Source organism: Bombina bombina, chromosome 6 (genome assembly GCF_027579735.1).
Source record: "Bombina bombina isolate aBomBom1 chromosome 6, aBomBom1.pri, whole genome shotgun sequence".
NCBI classification, from domain to species: Eukaryota; Metazoa; Chordata; class Amphibia; order Anura; family Bombinatoridae; genus Bombina; species Bombina bombina.
In genome coordinates, this window is record NC_069504.1 from 353,457,817 (window position 1) to 353,481,402 (window position 23,586).

The 23,586-nt window shown below is 42.8% G+C and overlaps 1 protein-coding gene across 1 annotated transcript in view; it reads left to right on the forward strand.

The window, feature by feature from the left end:
• The window catches only part of LOC128664426 (M-phase inducer phosphatase 1-B-like), a 510,343-nt gene that overhangs the window by 242,763 nt on the left and 243,994 nt on the right, over positions 1 to 23,586 (forward strand). The gene's annotated exons all lie outside the window — the stretch shown is intronic.

Here is a 23,586-nt window from a genome sequence, read left to right on the forward strand (position 1 = left end):
TCACTTATTGAATACGATGATATCCCTAACGGGGGTCTATTTCATAGGTTCTCTGTTATTGGTCGTAAAGATTCATCTCCTACCTCCCTTTTTAGATCGACGATATACTCTCAATTTACTATTACCTCTACTGATAACTGTTTCAGTACTGGTTTGGCTATCAGCTATATGTGGATGGGTGTCTTTTGGTAAGTATGGTTTGGCACTTTATCCATTTAAATAAAGTTCTAAATATATGTATTGTACTTATATTTGCCATGAGTCAGGTTCATGTATTTCCTTCTGCAGACTGTCAGTTTCATATTTTGGGAAAATAACATTTCTAAGAAAAAAAAATCTTACCTGGGGTTTAGTCTTTTTTTCAATTGAGTACTTTCTTGCAAATTGCATAGTTGACGCCGAGGCCTTACACACGGTTGCGTCATTAGTGACGCAAGTGTCATTTCCGGTTATTATTGGCGCCAAAAAAGTTTTCAGTTACATTGTGCGTCATACTTGGCACCAAACTTTTTTCAATATTTTAGTACCCCATTGATATTTGCCTCTTGATTTTTTCTCTATCAGAGGGCTATGCTATTTGCATTTTTTCCCATTCCTGAAATTGTCATATAAGGAAATTGATAATTTTGCTTTATATGTTGTTTTTTCTTTTACATTTTGCAAGATGTCTCAATCTGATCCTGCCTCAGAAGTATCTGCTGGAACTTTGCTGCCTGACATCGGTTCTACCAAAGCTAAGTGCATTTGTTGTAAGATTGTGTAAATTATTTCTCCGAATGTCATTTGTAATAGTTGTCATGATAAACTTTTACATGCAGATAGTGTGTCCATCAGTAATAGTACATTGCCAAGTGCAGTTCCTTCAACATCTAATGTACATGATATACCTATGAATTTTAAAGATTTTGTTTCTGATTCTATCCAGAAGGCTTTGTCTGCATTTCCACCTTCTAATAAACGTAAAAGGTCTTTTGTAACTTCTCATTCAGTTGAGGAAATTTCAAATGACCAACATAATAATTTATCTTCCTCTGATGAGGATCTATCTGATACAGAAGATCCTTCCTCAGACATTGACACTGACAAATCTACTTATTTATTTAAAATAGAGTACAGGTGGCCCTCGTTATACAACGGTTTAATTTACACCGTTTCAGAATAGCAACCTTTTTTTTCCAGTCATGTGACTGCTATTGAAAATCATTGAGAAGCAGTGCATTTATTAAAATAGCCAGTAGGTGGAGTTGTCCGCTTGTGTTGCAGCAAAGCCAAGCAAGCTGAAATTAATCAGTTCAACCAGACCTCAGCTATCGAGCAGATTTCAAAGGAGCAAGATCTTCCTGTCTATAAATCAGTCCAGATTGGAATGCATAGAAAGAACTGTTTGCAGAAAAATGCAAGTGAAGTCTGTGTTGTGTGATTATTTTATTATGTTTATAATGCTGTTTAGTAAATGTTTTTGTTCATTTAACTTAAAATAATTACACAACACAGAATATATAATTAAACTATTAGGTTTATAATGCTGTTTAGCATTTAAAGTCTTCATTTCAAAGCTTTAAAAATAATGTATTAGGTGTTACCTATGACAATTTTGAGAGGGGCCTGGAACCTATCTCCCTCACTTCCCATTGACTTACATTATAAACTGGGTTTCAATTTACAACGGTTTCGATTTACAACCATTCCTTCTGGAACCTAACCCCGGCGTAAACTGAGGGCTCCCTGTATATGCGTTCTTTATTAAAAGAAGTGTTAATTACTTTGGATATTGAGGTAACCAGTCCTCTTGATGTTCAGTCTAATAAACGTTTAAATGCTTTTTTTTTAAACCTCCTGTGGTTTCTCCAGGGGTTTTTCCTATTCCTGAGGCTATTTCTGATTATGATTTCTAAGGAATGGAATAAGCCAGGTACTTCTTTTATTCCTTCTTCAAGGTTTAAAAAATGGTATCCTTTACCAGCAAATTCTATAGAGTTTTGGGAAAAAATCCCCAAAGTTGATGGGGCTATTTCTCCTCTTGCTAAACGTACCACTATTCCTATGGAAGATAGTACTTCCTTTAAGGATCCTTTAGATAGGAAGCTTGAATCTTATCTAAGGAAAGCCTATTTATATTCAGGTCATCTTCTCAGACCTGCAATTTCTTTGGCTGATGATGCGGCTGCAACAACTTTCTGGTTGGAGAATTTAGCGCAACATGAATTGGATTCTGACATATATAGCATTGTTCGTTTACTATAACATGCTAATCATTTTATTTGTGATGCCATTTCTCCAACATTCGTGTGTCCGGTCCACAGCGTCATCCTTGTGGGAATATTCTCTTCCCCAACAGGAAATGGCAAAGAGAGCACAGCAAAAGCTGCCCATATAGCCCCCCCTCTGGCTCCGCCCCCCAGTCATTCTTTTTGCCGCTCTGAACAAGTAGCATCTCCACGGGGATGGTAAAGAGTATGTGGTGTTAGTTGTAGTTTTTTATTTCTTCTATCAAGAGTTTGTTATTTTAAAATAGTGCCGGTTTGTACTATTTACTCTACAACAGAATATGAAGAAGATTTCTGTTAAAAGAGGAGTATGATTTTAGCAGTAGTAACTAAAATCGGTTGCTGTTCCCACGCAGGACTGTTGAAACCAGAGAACTTCAGTTGGGGGGAACAGTTTGCAGGCTTATCTGCTACAGGTATGATCAGTCATATTTCTAACAAGACATGTTAATGCTAGAAGACTGTCAATTCTCCCTTAAGGGGTAAGTAAGCCATTTTCTTAGACTTATAACAGATTAAGGCTTATTATTGGGCTCCATACTGGTTGACACTATTGTGGGCTAAATCGATTGATTTATTTCATGTTTGGCAGTGTTTTTGAGTATGTAAAAGCACTTTGGGAACGTTTTTATTCGCCTGGCATTTAGTTAGACTACTATTTCTCTCAGAAAGGCCCCTTCACTCTGGTATGCAGAGGAAGGAGGCCCCGTTTTCGCCCCTCAATTGCGCATTTTACTTCCATGGCAGTGCATGCAGCTTCATGTGAGGGGTCTTGTGGCTTCAAAGAACGGACTCAGGAAGGTTTATTTCAGTGCTGAATAACTCTCAGGGAAGGTAAAGAGCCGCAGCAAGGCTGTGGCTGTGATTGTAGTGTATTAAAGTGGTTAAATTAAACAAATAGCTCCGGTTTGCTCATTTTAAGGGTTAAAGTCTTGAAACTTGGTGTGCTATACTTTCAAGGCATTAGGACTCTGGGGTAAAAATTTTGTACAAATCGGACATTGCCTTCATTGTTTTCCAACATATCAGAAATAAAGTGTGTCTGTTTATTATTTAAAGGGACAGTAACGCTTTTCTTTAAAAACGCTTTTATTGCATTATTAGCCTGCCAAAGTCTGTCTAACATGTCTATACCTTCAGATAACCTATGTTCTGTGTGTATGAAAGCCAAGGTAGTTCCCCCTGTTAATGTATGTGCAAATTGTGTCATAGCGTCCAAACAAAATACGGACAGTCCTGACACATTGAATAAGATTGCCCAAGATGATTCTTCTAATGAAGGTAGTGAGGATAGTTCTACATCCTCTCCTTCTGTGTCAACACCAGTTTTGCCGGCGCAGGCTAGTACATCTAGCGCGCCAATGCTTGTTACTATGCAACAATTAACAGCAGTAATGGATAATTCTATAGCAAATCTCTTATCCAAACTGCCATCCTATCCCAGAAAGCGTGATAGCTCAGTTTTAAATACAGTAGATGAGCAGGCTGGCGCTGAGGACAATTTATCAGTTGTACCCTCACATCAATCCGACTTGATAGCGAGGGAGGGTCTGTCTGAGGGGGAAATTTCTGATTCAGGAAAAGTTTCTCAGCAGGCAGACACTGATGTCGTACTATTTAAGTTTAAGTTAGAACATCTCCGCGTCCTGCTTAAGGAGGTCCTAACTACTCTTGATGACTGTGATTCTTTGGTAATTCCAGAGAAATTGTGCAAGATGGACAAATTCTTAGAGGTCCCAGTGCACGCTGATGCCTTTCCGATACCCAAGCGGGTGGCGGACATAGTGACTAAGGAGTGGGAAAAGCCAGGTATACCTTTTGTTCCGCCTCCTATATTCAAGAAAATGTTCCCCATGGTTGACCCCAGAAAGGACGCATGGCAAACGGTTCCTAAGGGGGAGGGGGCAGTGTCAACATTAGCTAAGCGCACAGCTATTCCTGTTGAGGACAGTTGCGCTTTTAAAGATCCTATGGATAAAAAATTGGAAGGATTGTTAAAGAAGATATTTGTTCAACAAGGTTTCCTTCTTCAACCAATCTCGTGCATTATTCCTGTCACCTCGGCAGCGTATTTTTGGTTCGAGGACCTAGAAATATTGCTCCAAAAAGAGAACTCCATATGATGAAGTCATGGACAGAATTCATGCACTAAAATTGGCTAATTCCTTTATTTTGGATGCCGCTTTCCCATTGGCTAAATTAGCGGCGAAAAATTCAGGTTTCGCAATAGTGGCGTGCAGAGCGCTCTGGCTAAAATCCTGGTCGGCGGACGTGTCGTCCAAGAATAAATTGCTTAATATTCCTTTCAAGGGTAAGACCCTTTTCGGGCCAGAATTGAAAGAGATTATTTCGGACATTACCGGTGGAAAGGGACATGCCCTTTCAAGGCTAAGAACAAATCCTAACTCTGCGGCCTCCAGACAAGAAGGCAACTCCTCCCAGCCTAAACCAGCATGGAAACCATAGCAGGGCTGGAATAAGGGTAAACAGGCCAAGAAGCCTGCTGCTGCTACCAAGACAGCATGAAGGGGTAGCCCCCGATCCGGGACCGGATCTCGTGGGGGGCAGACTTTCTCTCTTCGCTCAGGCAAGAGACGTTCCGGATCCCTGTGCGCAAGAAATAGTCTCTTAGGGGTATCTTCTAGAGTTCAAGGAACTCCCTCCAAGGGGAAGGTTCCACATGTCTCGCTTTTCTTCAGACCAGATAAAGAGACAGGCATTCTTACATTGCGTAGGAGACCTTTTAAAAATGGGAGTGATAAACCCAGTTCCAACAGTGGAACAAGGTTGGGGTTTTTACTCGAATCTGTTCGTAGTTCCCAAAAAAGAGGTAACTTTCAGGCCAATTCTGGATCTAAAAATCCTAAACAAATTCCTCAGAGTTCCATCATTCAAAATGGAAACCATTCGGACAATCTTACCAACAATCCAGGAAGGTCAATATATGACTACCGTGGACTTAAAGGATGCATACCTGCATATTCCTATCCACAAAGATCATCATCAGTTCCTGAGGTTCGCCTTTTTGGACAAACATTACCAGTTCTTGGCTCTTCCATTCGGTTTAGCCACTGCTCCCAGAATTTTCACGAAGGTGCTAGGGTCCCTTCTAGCGGTTCTAAGACCAAGGGGCATTGCTGTAGCACCTTATCTAGACGACATCCTAATCCAAGCGTCGTCTCTTTCCAAAGCAAAGGCTCATACAGACATCGTTCTAGCATTTCTCAGGTCTCACGGGTGGAAGGTGAACATAGAAAAGAGTTCCCTGTCCCCGTCAACAAGAGTTCCCTTTTTGGGAACAATCATAGATTCTTTAGAAATTAAGATCTCTCTGACAGAGGTCAGAAAGTTAAAGCTTCTAAACGCTTGTCAAGTTCTTCACTCTATTCCTCAGCCTTCCATAGCTCAGTGCATGGAAGTAGTAGGATTGATGGTTGCAGCAATGGACATAGTTCCTTTTGCTCAAATTCATCTAAGACCATTACAACTGTGCATGCTCAATCAGTGGAATGGGGACTATGCAGACTTGTCTCCCCAGATTCAAGTAGACCAGGTAACCAGGGATTCTCTCCGCTGGTGGTTGTCTCACAATCACCTGTCTCAGGGAATGAGTTTCCGCAGACCAGAATGTGTCATTGTCACGACCGACGCCAGTCTCTTAGGCTGGGGTGCGGTCTGGGAATCTCTGAAAGCTCAAGGTCTATGGTCTCGAGAAGAGTCTCTTCTCCCGATAAACATTTTAGAACTAAGAGCGATATTCAATGCGCTCCTGGCGTGGCCTCTCCTAGCAAAGGCCAAATTCATAAGGTTTCAGTCGGACAACATGACGACTGTAGCGTACATCAATCATCAGGGGGGAACAAGGAGTTCCTTAGCGATGAGAGAGGTATCCAAGATCATCAAATGGGCGGAGGATCACTCCTGCCACCTATCTGCAATTCACATCCCAGGTGTGGACAACTGGGAGGCGGATTATCTGAGTCTCCAGACTTTTCATCCGGGGGAGTGGGAACTCCACCCGGAGGTTTTTGCCCAGTTAATCCAACTATGGGGCATTCCAGATATGGACCTGATGGCGTCTCGCCAGAACGCCAAGGTTCCTCGATACGGATCCAGATCCAGGGACCCCAAGGCGACACTGGTGGACGCATTAGTGGCGCCTTGGTCGTTCAACCTAGCTTATGTGTTCCCACCGTTTCCTCTCCTTCCCAGGCTTGTAGCCAGGATCAAACAGGAGCAGGCCTCGGTGATCCTAATAGCCCCTGTGTGGCCACGCAGGACTTGGTATGCAGACCTGGTGAATATGTCATCGGCTCCACCATGGAAGCTACCTTTGAGACAGGATCTTCTGGTACAAGGTCCGTTCGAACATCCAAATCTAGTCTCTCTCCAACTGACTGCTTGGAAATTGAACGCTTGATTCTATCTAAGCGTGGGTTTTCAGATTCAGTCATAGATACTCTGGTTCAAGCCAGAAAACCTGTAACTAGGAAGATTTACCATAAGATATGGCAAAAATATATCTGTTGGTGCGAATCCAAGGGGTTCCCTTGGAGTAGAATTAAAATCCCTAGGATACTTTCCTTTCTCCAAGAGGGTCTGGATGAAGGTTTGTCAGCTAGTTCTTTAAAAGGTCAGATATCTGCTCTGTCTGTTTTGCTACACAAACGTCTGGCAGCAGTGCCAGATGTACAAGTGTTTGTACAGGCATTAGTTAGAATCAAGCCTGTTTACAGACCCATAACTCCTCCTTGGAGTCTAAATTTAGTTCTTTCAGTTCTTCAGGGGGTTCTGTTTGAACCCATGCATTCCATAGATATTAAGTTACTATCTTGGAAAGTTCTGTTTTTGGTTGCTATTTCTTCTGCTAGAAGAGTTTCTGAATTATCTGCTTTGCAATGTACTTCTCCCTATCTGGTATTCCATACAGATAAGGTAGTTTTACGTACCAAGCCTGGTTTTCTTCCAAAGGTCGTTTCCAACAGGAATATCAACCAGGAAATTGTTGTTCCTTCTCTGTGTCCGAATCCAGTTTCAAAGAAAGAACGCTTGTTACACAATCTAGATGTGGTCCGTGCGTTAAAGTTCTATTTAGAAGCAACAAAGGATTTCAGACAGACTTCATCTTTGTTTGTTGTGTATTCTGGTAAGAGGAGAGGGCAGAAAGCTACTGCTACCTCTCTTTCTTTTTGGCTGAAAAGCATCATCCGATTGGCTTATGAGACTGCTGGACGGCAGCCTCCTGAACGAATTACAGCACATTCTACTAGAGTTGTGGCTTCCACTTGGGCTTTCAAGAACGAGGCTTCTGTTGATCAGATCTGTAAGGCAGCAACTTGGTCTTCTCTGCATACTTTTGCCAAATTTTACAAATTCGATACTTATGCTTCTTCGGAGGCTATTTTTGGGAGAAAGGTTTTGCAAGCCGTGGTGCCTTCCGTTTAGGTAACCTGATTTGCTCCCTCCCTTCATCCAAAGCTTTAGGACACGGTATTGGTTCCCACAAGTAAGGATGACGCCGTGGACCGGACACACCAATGTTGGAGAAAACAGAATTTATGTTTACCTGATAAATTTCTTTATCCAACGGTGTGTCCGGTCCACGGCCCGCCCTGGTTTTTAATCAAGTTTGATGAATTTCTTTATTTATACACTACAGTCACCACGGCACCCTATAGTTTCTCCTTTTTCTCCTAACCGTCGGTCGAATGACTGGGGGGCGGACCCAGAGGGGGGGCTATATGGGCAGCTTTTGCTGTGCTCTCTTTGCCATTTCCTGTTGGGGAAGAGAATATTCCCACAAGTAAGGATGACGCCGTGGACCGGACACACCGTTGGAGAAAGAAATTTATCAGGTAAACATAAATTCTGTTTTTTGATATTATCAAAATTGATGTTAGATCCATGTCTTTAGCTATTTTAGCTAGAAGAGCTTTGTGGCTTAAATCTTGGAATGCTGATATGACATCTAAATCTAGATTACTATCTCTTTCTTTCCAAGGTAATAATTTATTTTGTTCTCAGTTGGACTCTATTATTTCAACTGTTACTGGTGAGAAAGGGAGTTTCTCTTGTAAGGTGTATCCAGTCCACGTATTCATCCATTACTTGTGGGATGTTCTCCTTCCCAACAGGAAGCTGCAAGAGGATCACCCACAGCAGAGCTGTCTATATAGCTCCTCCCCTAACTGCCACCTCCCAGTCATTCTCTTGCAGATCTCGACAAGGGAAGCAGCTAGAGAGATGTGGTGCATTAATGTAATTTATCTTCAATCAAAAGTTTGTTATTTTCAAATGGTACCGGAGTTGTACTATTTTAGCCTCAGGCATAAAGTTGAAGATGAGTCTGCCTGTGGTCTTTGATGATCTTAGCAGGTTGTAACTAAGATCCATTGCTGTTCTCACACATAACTGAAGAGATGGGTAACTTCAGCTGGGGGAATAGCGTGCAGGGTCTCCTGCTCTAAGGTATGTGCAGTTTTACATTTTTCTAGAGAAATGATAAGCTAGAAAATACGGACAGTGCCTGATTTATTTAAGGTAAGCCTGATTACAGTGATTTAATAACGACTGGTATCATGCTTGCTGTAAAGGGTAATATTTTTATTATTTATTCCCATTACTGAATAGATATAACGTTTGCTTGAGGTGTATAAACGTTTATTTCATATTGGTGATAAAACTTTATTTTGGGGCCCAGTTTTTCCATATGGCTGACTAGATTTTGCCTAGGGATAGTTTTTTAAGGCCCTCTCACTGTGAGTACAGGTTGGGAGGGGCCTATTTTCCATTAGTTTTTGCAGCTTGAGACATCCAGCTTCCCTGAAGGAGATCCCTGAACATATAGGACCTCTCTAAGGGGTTTTTGTGCCTTCCAAAGTCATCGTATGGGCAGGTAGGGCCACAGTAGAGCTATGGCAGTTTGTTGTGACTGTTTAAAAACGTTTATATCGTTTTTTTGATCCGGTTTTGAAACTAAGGGGTTAATCATCCATTTGCAAGTGGGTGCAATGCTCTTTCAGCCTATTATACACACTGTAAAAATTTTGTAAGATTTACTGCTTTTTTCACTGTTTTAGCAGTTTCTGTGATTGTTTTTTTCTCTTAAAGGCACAGTACCGTTTTTATTTTTTGCTTGTTCAGTTATTAAAGTGTTTTCCAAGCTTGCTGGTCTCATTACTAGTCTGTTTAAACATGTCTGACATAGAGGAAACTCATTGTTCATTATGTTTAGAAGCCATTGTGGAACCCCCTCTTAGAATGTGTACCAAATGCACTGATTTTACTATAGATTACAAAGACCATATTCTAGCTTTAAAAAATGTATCACCCAAAGAAATTGACAAGGAGGAAGTTATGCCGTCTAACTCTCCCCACGTGTCAGATCCTATAAATCCCGCTCAGGGGACGCCAAGTACATCTAGCGCGCCCATTGCGTATACCTTGCAAGACATGGCGGCAGTTATGAATCATACCCTTACAGAGGTATTATCTAAACTGCCAGGATTGCAAGGAAAGAGAGACAGCTCTGGGACTAGAATAAATACAGAGCTCTCTGACGCTTTAGTAGCTATCTCTGATACACCCTCACAATATAATGAAGCTGAAGCAGGGGAGCTTCAATCTGTGGGTGATTTTTCTGATTCAGGGAAGATACTTCAATCTGATTCTGATATGTCTACATTTAAATTTAAACTTGAACACCTCCGCGTATTGCTCAGGGAGGTTTTAGCAACTCTGGACGACTGTGACACTATTGTAGTCCCAGAGAAATTATGTAGATTGGATAAATACTATGCAGTACCTACTTACACTGATGTTTTTCCAATCCCTAAAAGGTTTTCTGAAATTATTACTAAGGAATGGGATAGACCAGGTGTACCATTCTCTCCCCCTCCTGTTTTTAAAAAGATGTTTCTTATAGACGCCGGACTTATGGCAGACGGTCCCTAAGGTGGAGGGAGCAGTTTCTACTCTAGCTAAGCGTACCACTATCCCTGTCGAGGACAATTCTGCTTTTCTAGATCCAATGGATAAAAAATTAGAGGGTTACCTTAAGAAAATTTTTATTCAACAAGGTTTTATTCTCCAGCCTCTTGGATGCATTGCCCCAGTCACTGCTGCCGCGGCTTTCTGGTTTGAGTCCCTAGAGGAGGCTCTACAGGTTGAAACCCCGTTGGAAGATATTATTGACAAGCTTAGGGCCCTTAAGCTAGCCAATTCATTTGTTTCTGACGCCGTTGTTCATTTAACCAAGCTAACGGCTAAAAATTCAGGTTTGGCTATTCAGGCGCGTAGCACGCTATGGCTTAAATCCTGGTCAGCTGACGTGACTTCAAAGTCTAAACTTCTCAACATTCCCTTCAAAGGACAGATCCTATTCGGGCCTGGACTGAAGGAGATCATTTCTGACATCACTGGAGGAAAAGGTCACGCCCTTCCTCAAGACAGGTCCAACAAATTAAGGACCAAACTGTCTAGTTTTCGGCCCTTTCGAAACTTCAAGAGTGGCGCAGCTTCAACATCCTCTAACACAAAACAAGAGGGAACTTTTGCCCAGTCTAAGCCGGTCTGGAGACCTAACCAGGCTTGGAACAAGGGGAAACAGGCCAAGAAGCCTGCTGCTGCCTCTAAGACAGCATGAAGAAGCAGCCCCAGATCCGGAAACGGATCTAGTAGGGGGCAGACTCTCTCTCTTCGCCCAGGCTTGGGCAAGAGATGTCCAGGACCCCTGGGCATTGGAAATTGTGTCCAAGGGTTATCTTCTGGAATTCAAAACCTCTCCCCCAAAAGGGAGATTTCATCTCTCACTTTTATCTGCAAACCAGATAAAGAGAGAAGCATTCTTACATTGTGTTCAAGACCTCCTAGTTATGGGAGTGATCCACCCAGTTCCACAGGAGGAACAGGGACAGAGCTTTTATTCAAATCTGTTGTTCCCAAGAAAGAGGGAACATTCAGACCAATCTTAGATCTCAAGATCTTAAACAAACAAATTTCTCAGAGTCCCATCCTTCAAGATGGAGACTATTCGAACCATCCTTCCTATTATCCAGGAGGGTCAATATAGGCACTACCAGTTTGTGGCTCTTCCCTTCGGGTTGGCCACGGCACCAAGAATCTTTACAAAGGTTCTAGGGTCCCTTCTAGCGGTCCTAAGGCCGCGGGCTATAGCAGTAGCCCCTTACTCAGACGACATTCTGATACAGGCGTCGACTTTTCAAGTTGCCAGGTCTCACACGGACATTGATCTGGCATTTCTGAGGTCACATGGGTGGAAAGTGAACGGAAAAAAAAGTTCTCCATCCCCTCTCACAAGAGTTTCCTTCCTAGGAACTCTGATAGATTCTGTAGAAATGAAGATTTACCTGACAGAGGCCAGGTTGTCAAAACTTCTAAATTCCTACCGTGTTCTTTATTCTACTTCTCGCCCTTCAGTGGCTCAGTGTATGGAAGTAATCGGCTTAATGGTAGCGGCAATGGACATAGTGCCGTTTGCCCGCCTACATCTCAGACCGCTGCAACTCTGCATGCTCAGTCAGTGGAATGGAGATTACACAGATTTGTCCCCTCTACTAAATCTGAATCAAGAGACCAGGGATTCTCTTCTCTGGTGGTTATCTCGGGTCCATCTGTCCAAGGGTATGATTGGACAATAGTAACGACAGATGCCAGCCTTCTGGGCTGGGGTACAGTCTGGAACTCCCTGAAGGCTCAGGGCTTGTGGACTCAGGAGGAGACACTCCTTCCGATAAACATTCTGGAACTAAGAGCGATATTCAATGCTCTTCAGGCTTGGCCTCAGCTAGCTGCGGTCAGGTTCATCAGATTTCAGTCGGACAACATCACGACTGTAGCTTACATCAACCATCAAGGGGGAACAAGGAGTTCCCTAGCAATGTTGGAGGTTTCAAAAAAAATTCTATGGGCAGAGGTTCACTCTTGACATCTATCAGCTATCCATATCCCAGGAGTAGAGAACTGGAAGGCGGATTTTCTAAGTGGACAGACTTTTCATCCGGGGAACTCCATCCGGAGGTGTTTGCATAGTTGATTCAACTTTGGGGCAAACCAGAACTTGATCTCATGGCATCTCGTCAGAACGCCAAGCTTCCTTGTTACGGGTTCAGGTCCAGGGATCCCAAGGCAGCGCTGATAGATGCTCTAGCAGCGCCTTGGTCTTTCAACCTGGCTTATGTGTTTCCACCGTTTCCTCTGCTTCCTCGTCTGATTGCCAAGATCGAGCAGGAGAGAGCTTCGGTGATTTTGATAGCTCCTGCGTGGCCACGCAGGACTTGGTACGCAGATCTGGTGGACATGTCATCCTTTCCACCTTGGACTCTGCCGCTGAGGCAGGACCTTCTACTTCAAGGTCCCTTCAAACATCCAAATCTAATTTCTCTGCGTCTGACTGCTTGGAGATTGAACGCTTGATTTTGTCAAAACGTGGTTTTTCTGAGTCGGTCATTGATACCTTAATTCAGGCTCGAAAGCCTGTCACCAGGAAAATCTATTATAAGATATGGTGTAAATATCTTCATTGGTGTGAATCCAAGGGTTACTCATGGAGTAAAGTCGGGATTCCCAGGATATTGTCTTTTCTCCAAGAAGGATTGGAGAAGGAATTGTCAGCTAGTTCCTTAAAGGGACAGATTTCTGCTCTGTCTATTCTTTTGCACAAGCGTCTGGCGGATGTTCCAGACGTTCAGGCGTTTTGTCAGGCTTTAGTTAGAATCAAGCCTGTGTTTAAACCTGTTGCTCCGCCATGGAGTTTAAATTTAGTTCTTAAAGTTCTTCAAGGGGTTCCGTTTGAACCTCTGCATTCCATAGATATCAAGCTTTTATCTTGGAAAGTTCTGTTCTTGGTAGCTACCTCTTCGGCTCGAAGAGTTTCAGTATCCAATAAGAATATCAATCAAGAGATTGTTGTTCCGTCACTGTGTCCTAATCCTTCTTCAAAGAAGGAACGTCTATTACACAATCTTGATGTGGTTCGTGCTTTAAAGTTTTATTTACAAGCTACTAAAGATTTTCCTCAAACATCTGCATTGTTTGTTGTCTACTCTGGACAGAGGAAAGGCCAAAAGGCTTCTGCAACTTCTTTCTTTTTGGTTAAGAAGCATAATCCGCTTAGCTTATGAGACTGCTGGCCAGCAGCCTCCTGTAAGATTTACAGCTCATTCCACTAGAGCGGTGGCTTCCACATGGGCCTTTAAAAATGAGGCTTCTGTTGAACAGATTTGTAAGGCGGCGACTTGGTCTTCGCTTCATACTTTTTCTAAATTCTACAAATTTGATACTTTTGCTTCTTCGGAGGCTATTTTTGGGAGATAGGTCTTACAGGCAGTGGTGCCTTCCGTTTAAGCGCCTGCCTTGTCCCTCCCTTCATCCGTGTCCTATAGCTTTGGTATTGGTATCCCACAAGTAATGGATGAATCCGTGGACTGGATACACCTTACAAGAGAAAACAAATGTTATGCTTACGTGATAAATTTATTTCTCTTGTGGTGTATCCAGTCCATGGCCCGCCCTGTCAGTTTAAGGCAGGTTTTTTTTAATTTTTAAACTACAGTCACCACTGCACCCTATAGTTTCTCCTTTCTCTTGCTTGTCTTCGGTCGAATGACTGGGAGGTGGCAGTTAGGGGAGGAGCTATATAGACAGCTCTGCTGTGGGTGATCCTCTTGCAGCTTCCTGTTGGGAAGGAGAATATCCCACAAGTAATGGATGAATCCGTGGACTGGAAACACCACAAGAGAAATAAATTTATCGGGTAAAGCGTAAATCTAAGGCTTCTAACCGTTTTCGTTCCTTTCATCAAAATTAGGAACAAAAACCCAATCCTTCCCCCAAGGAATCTGTTTCCAATTGGAAGCCTTCCTCAAATTGGAATAAATCCAAGCCATTTAAGAAACCAAAGTCAGCCCCTAAGTCCGCATGAAGGTGCGGCCCTCATTCCAGCTCAGCTGGTAGGGGGCAGATTAAGGTTTTTCAAGGATATTTGGATAAATTCTGTTCAAAATCAATGGATTCAGAGCATTGTCTCTCAAGGGTATCGAAAAGGATTCAGAGTAAGACATCCTGTGAGAAGATTCTTTCTCTAATGTATCCCAGCAAATCCAGTAAAAGCTCAGTCTTTCCTGAAGTGTGTTTCAGACCTGGAGTCTTCAGGAGTAATCATGCCAGTTCCTTTTTCAGGAACAAGGTTTGGGGTTTTATTCAAATCTATTCATTGTCCCAAAGAAGGAAAATGTATTCAGACCCGTTCTGGATATGAAAATTTTGAATCATTATGTAAGAGTACCAACTTTCAAGATAGTGAATATAAGGACTATTCTGCCTTTTGTTCAGCGAGGACATTGTATGTCCACAATAGACTTGCAGGATCCATACCTTCATATTCAGATTCATCCAGAACATTATCAGTTCTTGAGATTCTCTTTTCTAGACAAGCATTACCGATTTGTTGCTCTTCCATTTGGCCTAGCAACAGCTCCAAGAATCTTTTCAAAGGTTCTAGGTGCCCTACTCTCTGTAATCAGAGAACAAGGTATTGCAGTTTTTCCATATTTGGACGATATCTTGGTACTAGCTCAGTCTTTACATACTGCAGAATCTCAAATGAATCAACTAGTGTTGTTTCTTCGGAAACATGGTTGGAGGATCAATTTACCAAAGAGTTTCTTGATTCCTCAGACAAGGGTCACCTTTTTTGGCTTCCAGATAGATTCAGTGTCCATGACTCTGTCTCTAACAGACAAAAGATGTTTAAAGTTGGTTGCAGCCTGCCGGCACCTTCAGTCTCAGTCATTCCCCTCAGTGGCTATGTGCATGGAAGTTGTAGGTCTCATGACTGCAGCATCGGACGTGATCCCCTTTGCTCGTTTTCACATGAGACCTCTACAGCTTTGTATGCTGAACCAGTGGTGCAGGGATTATACAAAGATATTACAATTAATATCTTTAAATCCCAAAGTTCGACACTCTCTGACGTGGTGGATAGATCACCATTGTTTAGTTCAAGGGGCTTCTTTTGTTCGGCCAACCTGCACTGTGATCACAACAGATGCGAGTCTTTCAGGTTGGGGAGCTGTTTGCGGATCCCTGACAGCACAAGGGGTTTGGAAATCTCAAGAGGCGAGATTACCAATAAATATTTTAGAACTCCGTGCAATTCTCAGAGCTCTTCAGTTTTGGCCTCTGTTGAAGAGAGAACCGTTCATTTGTTTTCAGACAGACAATATCACAACAGTGGCACATGTCAATCATCAGGGTGGGACTCACAGTTCCCAAGCTATGAAAAAAGTATCTCGGATACTTGCTTGGGCAGAATCCAGCTCCTGTCTAATCTCTACGGTGCATATCCCAGGTGTAGCCAATTGGGAGGCGGATTATCTCAGCCGTCAGACTTTACATCCAGGGGAGTTGTCTCTCCATCCAGATGTATTTTCTCAGATTGTTCAGATGTGGGGTCTTCCAGAGATTAATCTCATGACCTCTCATCTAAACAAGAAACTTCCCAGATACCTGTCCAGGTCCAGGGATGTTCAGGCGCAAGCAGTGGATGCGCTGACTCTTCCTTGGTTTTATCATCCTGCTTATATTTTCCCGCCTCTAGTTCTTCTTCCAAGAGTGATCTCCAAAATCATCATGGAACAATCGTTTGTGTTGCTGGTGGCTCCAGCATGGCCACACAGGTTTTGGTATGCTGATCTGGTTCGGATGTCGGACCTATTGTCTCAAGGTCGGTTTTTCCATCAGGATCTCAAATCATTAAATTTGAAGGTATGGAAATTGAACGCTTAGTACTTTTGCTGCTTGAGGTATGACACATTCTAACAAGACGATGTAATGCTGGAAGCTGTCATTTTCCCTATGGGATCCGGTAAGCCATGTTTATTCAGAAAGTAAATAAGGGCTTCACAAGGGCTTATTAAGACTGTAGACTTTTTCTGGGCTAAATCGATTCATATATTACACATATTTAGCCTTGAGGAATCATTTAATCTGGGTATTTTGGTAAAATAATATCGGCAGGCACTGTTTTAGACAACTTATTCTTTAGGGGCTTTCCCTAATCATAGGCAGAGCCTCATTTTCGCGCCGGTATTGCGCACTTGTTTTTGAGAGAGCATGACATGCAGTCGCATGTGTGAGGAGCTCTGATACATAGAAAAGACTTTCTGAAGGCATCATTTGGTATCGTATTCCCCTTTGGGCTTGGTTGGGTCTCAGCAAAGCAGATACCAGGGACTGTAAAGGGGTTAAAGTTAAAAACGGCTCCGGTTCCGTTATTTTAAGGGTTAAAGCTTCCAAATTTGGTGTGCAATACTTTTAAGGCTTTAAGACACTGTGGTGAAATTTTGGTGAATTTTGAACAATTCCTTCATACTTTTTCGCAATTGCAGTAATAAAGTGTGTTCAGTTTAAAATTTAAAGTGACAGTAACGGTTTTATTTTAAAACGTTTTTTGTACTTTGTTATCAAGTTTATGCCTGTTTAACATGTCTGAACTACTAGATAGACTGTGTTCTGAATGTGGGGAAGCCAGGGTTCCTTCTCATTTAAATAAATGTGATTTATGTGACACTGAAAATGATGCCCAAGATGATTCCTCAAGTGAGGGGAGTAAGCATGGTACTGCATCATTCCCTCCTTCGTCTACACGAGTCTTGCCCACTCAGGAGGCCCCTAGTACATCTAGCGCGCCAATACTCCTTACTATGCAACAATTAACGGCTGTAATGGATAATTCTATCAAAAACATTTTAGCCAAAATGCCCACTTATCAGCGTAAGCGCGACTGCTCTGTTTTAGATACTGAAGAGCATGAGGACGCTGATGATAATGGTTCTGAAATGCCCCTACACCAGTCTGAGGGGGCCAGGGAGGTTTTGTCTGAGGGAGAAATTTCAGATTCAGGGAAAATTTCTCAACAAGCTGAACCCGATGTGATTACATTTAAATTTAAGTTGGAACATCTCCGCGCTCTGCTTAAGGAGGTATTATCCACTCTGGATGATTGTGAGAATTTGATCATCCCAGAGAAACTATGTAAAATGGACAAGTTCCTAGAGGTCCCGGGGCTCCCAGAAGCTTTTCCTATACCCAAGCGGGTGGCGGACATTGTAAATAAAGAATGGGAAAGGCCCGGTATACCTTTCGTCCCTCCCCCCATATTTAAAAAATTGTTTCCTATGGTCGACCCCAGAAAGGACTTATGGCAGACAGTCCCCAAGGTCGAGGGAGCGGTTTCTACTTTAAACAAACGCACCACTATACCCATAGAAGATAGTTGTGCTTTCAAAGATCCTATGGATAAAAAATTAGAAGGTTTGCTTAAAAAGATGTTTGTTCAGCAAGGTTACCTTCTACAACCAATTTCATGCATTGTCCCTGTCACTACAGCCGCGTGTTTCTGGTTCGATGAACTAGTTAAGGCGATCGATAGTGATTCTCCTCCTTATGAGGAGATTATGGACAGAATCCGTGCTCTCAAATTGGCTAATTCTTTCACCCTAGACGCCACTTTGCAATTGGCTAGGTTAGCGGCGAAAAATTCTGGGTTTGCTATTGTGGCGCGCAGAGCGCTTTGGTTGAAATCTTGGTCAGCGGATGCGTCTTCCAAGAACAAACTACTTAACATTCCTTTCAAGGGGAAAACGCTGTTTGGCCCTGACTTGAAAGAGATTATCTCTGATATCACTGGGGGTAAGGGCCACGCCCTTCCTCAGGATAGGTCTTTCAAGGCCAAAAATAAACCTAATTTTCGTCCCTTTCGTAGAAACGGACCAGCCCCAAGTGCTACGTCTTCTAAGCAAGAGGGTAATACTTCTCAAGCCAAGCCAGCCTGGAGACCAATGCAAGGCTGGAACAAGGGAAAGCAGGCCAAGAAACCTGCCACTGCTACCAAGACAGCATGAAATGTTGGCCCCCGATCCGGGACCGGATCTGGTGGGGGGCAGACTCTCTCTCTTCGCTCAGGCTTGGGCAAGAGATGTTCTGGATCCTTGGGCACTAGAAATAGTCTCCCAAGGTTATCTTCTGGAATTCAAGGGGCTTCCCCCAAGGGGGAGGTTCCACAGGTCTCAATTGTCTTCAGACCACATAAAAAGACAGGCATTCTTACATTGTGTAGAAGACCTGCTAAAAATGGGAGTGATTCATCCTGTTCCATTAGGAGAACAAGGGATGGGGTTCTACTCCAATCTGTTCATAGTTCCCAAAAAAAGAGGGAACGTTCAGACCAATCTTAGATCTCAAGATCTTAAACAAGTTTCTCAAGGTTCCATCGTTCAAGATGGAAACCATTCGAACAATTCTTCCTTCCATCCAGGAAGGTCAATTCATGACCACGGTGGATTTAAAGGATGCGTATCTACATATTCCTATCCACAAGGAACATCATCGGTTCCTAAGGTTCGCATTCCTGGACAAGCATTACCAGTTCGTGGCGCTTCCTTTCGGATTAGCCACTGCTCCAAGGATTTTCACAAAGGTACTAGGGTCCCTTCTAGCAGTGCTAAGACCAAGGGGCATTGCAGTAGTACCTTACTTGGACGACATTCTGATTCAAGCGTCGTCCCTTCCTCAAGCAAAGGCTCACACGGACATAGTCCTGGCCTTTCTCAGATCTCACGGATGGAAAGTGAACGTGGAAAAGAGTTCTCTATCTCCGTCGACAAGGGTTCCCTTCTTGGGAACAATAATAGACTCCTTAGAAATGAGGATTTTTCTGACAGAGGCCAGAAAAACAAAACTTCTAAACTCTTGTCGGACACTTCATTCCGTTCCTCTTCCTTCCATAGCGCAGTGCATGGAAGTAATAGGTTTGATGGTAGCGGCAATGGACATAGTTCCTTTTGCGCGCATACAGACTTGTCTCCGAAGATACAAGTAAATCAGAGGACCAGAGACTCACTCAGTTGGTGGCTGTCCCTGGACAACCTGTCACAAGGGATGACCTTCCGCAGACCAGAGTGGGTCATTGTCACGACCGACGCCAGTCTGATGGGCTGGGGCGCGGTCTGGGGATCCCTGAAAGCTCAGGGTCTTTGGTCTCGGGAAGAATCTCTTCTACCGATAAATATTCTGGAACTGAGAGCGATATTCAATGCTCTCAAGGCTTGGCCTCAGCTAGCGAAGGCCAAGTTCATACGGTTTCAATCAGACAACATGACGACTGTTGCGTACATCAACCATCAGGGGGGAACAAGGAGTTCCCTGGCGATGGAAGAAGTGACCAAAATCATTCAATGGGCGGAGACTCGCTCCTGCCACCTGTCTGCAATCCACATCCCAGGAGTGGAAAATTGGGAAGCGGATTTTCTGAGTCGTCAGACATTGCATCCGGGGGAGTGGGAACTCCATCCGGAAATCTTTGCCCAAATCACTCAACTGTGGGGCATTCCGGACATGGATCTGATGGCCTCTCGTCAGAACTTCAAGGTTCCTTGCTACGGGTCCAGATCCAGGGATCCCAAGGCGACTCTAGTAGATGCACTAGTAGCACCTTGGACCTTCAAACTAGCTTATGTATTCCCGCCGTTTCCTCTCATTCCCAGGCTGGTAGCCAGGATCCATCAGGAGAGGGCGTCGGTGATCTTGATAGCTCCTGCGTGGCCACGCAGGACTTGGTATGCAGATCTGGTGAATAGGTCATCGGCTCCACCATGGAAGCTACCTTTGAGACGAGACCTTCTTGTTCAAGGTCCGTTCGAACATCCGAATCTGGTCTCACTCCAGCTGACTGCTTGGAGATTGAACGCTTGATTTTATCAAAACGAGGGTTCTCAGATTCTGTTATTGATACTCTTGTTCAGGCCAGAAAGCCTGTAACTAGAAAAATTTACCACAAAATATGGAAAAAATATATCTGTTGGTGTGAATCTAAAGGATTCCCCTGGGACAAGGTAAAGATTCCTAAGATTCTATCCTTTCTCCAAGAAGGATTGGAGAAAGGATTATCTGCAAGTTCCTTGAAGGGACAGATTTCTGCCTTGTCTGTGTTACTTCACAAAAAGCTGGCAGCTGTGCCAGATGTTCAAGCCTTTGTTCAGGCTCTGGTTAGAATCAAGCCTGTTTACAAACCTTTGACTCCTCCTTGGAGTCTCAACTTAGTTCTTTCAGTTCTTCAGGGGGTTCCGTTTGAACCCTTACATTCCGTTGATGTAAAGTTATTATCTTGGAAAGTTTTGTTTTTGGTTGCAATTTCTTCTGCTAGAAGAGTTTCAGAATTATCTGCTCTGCAGTGTTCTCCTCCTTATCTGGTGTTCCATGCAGATAAGGTGGTTTTACGTACTAAACCTGGTTTTCTTCCGAAAGTTGTTTCTAACAAAAACATTAACCAGGAGATAGTCGTGCCTTCTTTGTGTCCGAATCCAGTTTCAAAGAAGGAACGTTTGTTGCACAATTTGGATGTAGTTCGTGCTCTTAAATTCTATTTAGATGCTACAAAGGATTTTAGACAAACATCTTCTTTGTTTGTTGTTTATTCTGGTAAAAGGAGAGGTCAAAAAGCAACTTCTACCTCTCTCTCTTTTTGGATTAAAAACATCATCAGATTGGCTTACGAGACTGCCGGACGGCAGCCTCCTGAAAGAATCACAGCTCATTCCACTAGGGCTGTGGCTTCCACATGGGCCTTCAAGAACGAGGCTTCTGTTGATCAGATATGTAGGGCAGCGACTTGGTCTTCACTGCACACTTTTACCAAATTTTACAAGTTTGATACTTTTGCTTCTTCTGAGGCTGTTTTTGGGAGAAAGGTTTTGCAAGCCGTGGTGCCTTCCATTTAGGTGACCTGATTTGCTCCCTCCCTTCATCCGTGTCCTAAAGCTTTGGTATTGGTTCCCATAAGTAAGGATGACGCCGTGGACCGGACACACCTATGTTGGAGAAAACAGAATTTATGTTTACCTGATAAATTACTTTCTCCAACGGTGTGTCCGGTCCACGGCCCGCCCTGGTTTTTTAATCAGGTCTGATAATTTATTTTCTTTAACTACAGTCACCACGGTATCATATGGTTTCTCCTATGCAAATATTCCTCCTTAACGTCGGTCGAATGACTGGGGTAGGCGGAGCCTAGGAGGGATCATGTGACCAGCTTTGCTGGGCTCTTTGCCATTTCCTGTTGGGGAAGAGAATATCCCATAAGTAAGGATGACGCCGTGGACCGGACACACCGTTGGAGAAAGTAATTTATCAGGTAAACATAAATTCTGTTTTCTATGGGAGCTGTCTACACCTAACACCCTAACATGTACCCCGAGTCTAAACACCACTAATCTGTCCCCCCCTACACCGCCGCAACTAAATAAAGTTATTACCCCCTAAACCGCCGCTCCCGGAGCCCACCGCAAGCTACTCTATACATATTAACCCCTAAACCGCCGCTCCCGGAGCCCACCGCAACTATAATAAATGTATTAAACCCTAAACCGCCGCTCCCTGAACCCGCCGCAACCTATATTAAATGTATTAACTCCTATCCTGCCCCCCCTACACCGTCGCCACCTATAATAAATTTATTAACCCCTAATCTGCCCCCACCTACACCGTCGCCACCTATAATAAATTTATTAACCCCTAATCTGCCCCCCCCCACACCGTCGCCACCTATAATAAATTTATTAACCCCTATCCTGCCCCCCACTACGCCGCCGCCACTGTAATAAAATTATTAACCCCTAAACCTAAGTCTAACCCTAACGCCCCCCTAACTTAAATATTAATTAAATAAATCTAAATAAATTAACTCTTATTAACTAAATGAATCCTGTTTAAAACGAAATACTTACCTTTAAAATAAACCCTAATATAGCTACAATATAAATAATAATTATATTCTAGCTATCTTAGGATTTATATTTATTTTACAGGTACCTTTCAATTTATTTTAACTAGGTACAATAGCTATTAAATAGTTATTAACTATTTAATAGCTTACCTAGCTAAAATAAAGAGAAATGTACCTGTTAAATAAATCCTAACCTAAGTTACAATTACACCTAACACTACACTATACTTTAATAAATGAATCCCATTTAAAAATAAATACTTACCTGTAAAATAAACCCGAAGATAGCTACAATGTAATTAATAATTATATTGTAGCTATCTTAGGATTTATATTTATTTTACAGGTAACTTTGTATTTATTTTAGCTAGTTAGAAAAGTTATTAACTATTTAATAACTACCTAGCTAAAAGAAATACAAAATTACCTGTAAAATAAATCCTAACTTAAGTTACAATTAAACCTAATACTACACTATCATTAAATTAATTAAATAAACTACCTACAAATAACTACAATTAAATACAATTACATAAACTAACTAAAGTACAAAAAATAAAAAAAGCTAAGTTACAAAAAAAAAAAAAAAAGTTACAAACATGTTAAAAATATTACAACAATTTTAAGCTACTTACACCTAATCTAAGCCCCCTAATAAAATAACAAACCTCCCCAAAATAAAAAAAAATGCCCTACCCTATTCTAAATTAAATAAATTTCAAAGCTCTTTTACCTTACCAGCCCTTAAAAGGGCCATTTGTGGGGGCATGCCCCAAAGAAAACAGCTCTTTTACCTGTAAAAGAAAAATACAACCCCCCCCCCCCCAACATTAAAACCCACCACCCACATACCCCTAATCTAACCCAAACCCCCCTTACAAAAACCTAACACTAATCCCCTGAAGATCATCCTACCTTAAGTTGTCTTCACTCAGCCGAGCCACCGATGGAACTGAAGAGGACATCCGGAGCGGAAGAAGTTAATCCTCCAAGCGGCGCTGAAGAAATCTTCCATCCGATGAAGTCATCATCCAGGCGGCGCTGAAGAAAAGTCTTCGATCTGGCCGATGTCATCTTCAAAGAGGCGCTGAAGAGGTCTTCTATCCGGGCGAAGTCATCTTCCAAGCCGGGTCTTGAATCTTCCTTCCGCCGACGCGGAACCACCTTCTTCACCGACGGACTACGACGAATGACGGCTCCTTTAAGGGACGTCATCCAAGATGGCGTCCCCTCAATTCCGATTGGCTGATAGGATTCTATCAGCCAATCGGAATTAAGGTAGGAAAATTCTGATTGGCTGATGGAATCAGCCAATCAGATTCAAGTTCAATCCGATTGGCTGATCCAATCAGCCAATCAGATTGAGCTCGCATTCTATTGGCTGATCGGAACAGCCAATAGAATGCGAGCTCAATCTGATTGGCTGATTCCATCAGCCAATCAGATTTTTCCTACCTTAATTCAGATTGGCTGATAGAATCCTATCAGCCAATCGGAATTGAGGGGACGCCATCTTGG